Raw genomic sequence first — 2,655 nt, 5'->3', positions numbered from 1 at the left:
AAAAACAAAACCCGACTCATTGCTATAAAACTGGAACCAACTTATAGCTTACCCGCATAGCTGTAAGTTTATAGAAACTGTAAATTTCTGATAGCCCATCAGTCTCCCACAGAGTAACTAGTGGATTTGAACCACCTAGCCTTGGGTTGGCAGTGAAACTCCTTACCCAGTAGGCTACCACAGCTCCCTGCAAATAGTTTTAGTTCTGCCTTCCAAAGCTGTGTATTTTTTCCTGCCCTTGTTTTGCTGGCTAAATGTCTTCCATATATCAATTTCTTCCAATAAAATATTGAAAGCCAGTATACTATTTTTTTTTATCTTAAGTGGAAAGCATTCTTTTATTTTGGAGCATATTAGCTAAACAGCTTGTTATTCTTATTTATTGTCAAGTAGGTTCTACTTCATAGTGACTTTATGCATAACAAATAAAATGCTGTCTGGACTTGTACCATCTTCATGGTCACTGGTATGTTTGAGTCCAATGTGTGGTTTTGTGTTAACCTATCTCATTGAGGGCTTCTCTTGTTTTTATCAACTCTTGGTCATATTGCAAGAAGGGACCAGTCCTTGGAGAGGGACATCATGCTTGGAACAGTGGGAGGACAGGGCAAGACAAGAAGACCCTCGATGAAATGGACTGATTCAGTGACTGGGGTAAAGGGAGTAGGTGTGTCAGAGATAATAAGGTTGGCACAGGATAGAGCAGGGTTCAGGGCTATTGTACATAGGGTTGTACATAGGTACTTGCATTGCAAGTGACTCAACGGTGCATAACAACAACAACAATACCAAACCCAGTGTCATTTTCTAGAAATTAGTCTGTCCTGATGACCTGTCCAAAGTAAGTGAGTTAGATTCTCATCATTCTCACTTGTAAGAAATAATCTGGTTGCATTCCTTCTAAGACTGATGGTTAATTTTTTTGGTAAACAATGATCCATCAGTTTGCCTTACAGTGGTGGACTGCATATAGCTGTGATACCAGACGCTCCTTAATCAGGTTGAGGTTTTCTTTTATTTCCTAATTTTTTGAGAGTTCTTTTTCAAATTATAAAATAGTGTTTAGTTTTGAAAACTACTACTTCTGTACCTACTTAAAATGTTTTTCTCCTTTATTCTATTATTATGTTGAATTATATTGATTGATTTTGAGATGTCAAGCCAATCTCTCAATCCCAAAAGAATCCTTACTTGATCCTGCTAGTACATTGTTAAGGATTTTTGCACTTACAGGAATATATTTATTTGTAGTGTTCATATCTTATGGTATGTTTTTTCTCATTTTTGTATCAGATTAATACTGACCTTATAGAGTGCATCAAGAGTATTTCTTTTTTTCAAGACTCTGAGTAGGATTGATATTTTTTTCCCCTCATAAATGTTTGGAAGCTATCTGGTCATGTGCTTTTCTCTCCTTAAATGCTTGTGATTTCTGATCCATAGTAATGTACCCCTTCTGATTTTAGTTACTTGCATATCTTTTATTCTGTCTGCTGTGTATAGGCTCACTATGATATCAGCCAGAGACTAAGGTGTACCTGATCCAGGCCCTGATTTTTGCAGTAATTTACTATGTGTCAGAGATATTCAGACAATGAATAAAGATGACAGAAGAAGAATTGATGCCTTTGAGTTGCAGTACTGGAGAAGAGTATTGAACAAACCCTGTGCTGCCAGGAGAACAAACAGGTCTTTACTGAAGAGGGTGAAACCAAGGTGCTCCTTGGAGGGAAGGATTTTTAAGTTCTATCTCACATACTTTGGGCATGTTGCCAGGAAGGACCAGTCCTTGGAGAAGGACACCATGCTTGGAAGGGAGGAGGGACAGCTCAGGAGATGAAAACCCTAGGTGAGATAGATATAGTAACGAGTAATGGAAGTAGGTATGTTGGAGACAGTGACATTGACTCAGGATAGAACAGAACAGAGCTATTGTACATAAGCTCACTGTAAATCACAGTCAATTCAACAGCACACAACAACAACAAGAGTCTTAACAACACCTATAGGTAGAACTATTGGCATCTTTCCATTTGAGCAAAGAGGCGAGAAGAAAATCAATGACTGAGTCCAAAGGACTACTGGATCATGTGGACTTCAGTCTTCATGACAATACCCTGAGACCTGAACTAGCACCAGCCCACCACTGCAGAAGTAACACACACACACACACACAACAAAACACCAAACAAGACTTACTGGTCTGACAAAGACTGGTGGAACCCTGAAAAGAATGTTCTTGGACAAGGTTCAAACCTGGAACTGAAACCACGCCAGTGACTCAACTTTCACCAAATAATACATGAGCTTATTAAGTGGACATAACACCAGGAAGGAATGCATTTCTTAGAATCATTAACCATACAACATTATAAGGATAACATTTATCCAAGGGTAAAAGAAAACTCAGATGCAGGAAGAGACAAGAAAGAGAAATGGAAATTGGACAAAACGAAGGAAGAATTGGGAGTCTTGTTACAATAAAGAATTGCAATCAATGACATGAAATGAGATGGAAAGAATTGTTCAATGTAAAACCAATTTCTCCATAAACTTTTATTCAAATCACAATAAAAGGTTTTGAATTTAAAAAAAATCTTTGTTAACAGGTACACAGCAAAGATATAAATTGTGACAAGAACAATGTAAGGATTG

The sequence above is a fragment of the Elephantulus edwardii genome, unplaced genomic scaffold (assembly GCF_000299155.1).
Source record: "Elephantulus edwardii isolate Elephantulus edwardi_28Jun2011 unplaced genomic scaffold, EleEdw1.0 scaffold00195, whole genome shotgun sequence".
NCBI classification, from domain to species: domain Eukaryota; kingdom Metazoa; phylum Chordata; class Mammalia; order Macroscelidea; family Macroscelididae; genus Elephantulus; species Elephantulus edwardii.
Note: the sequence above shows the minus strand (reverse complement) of the source record.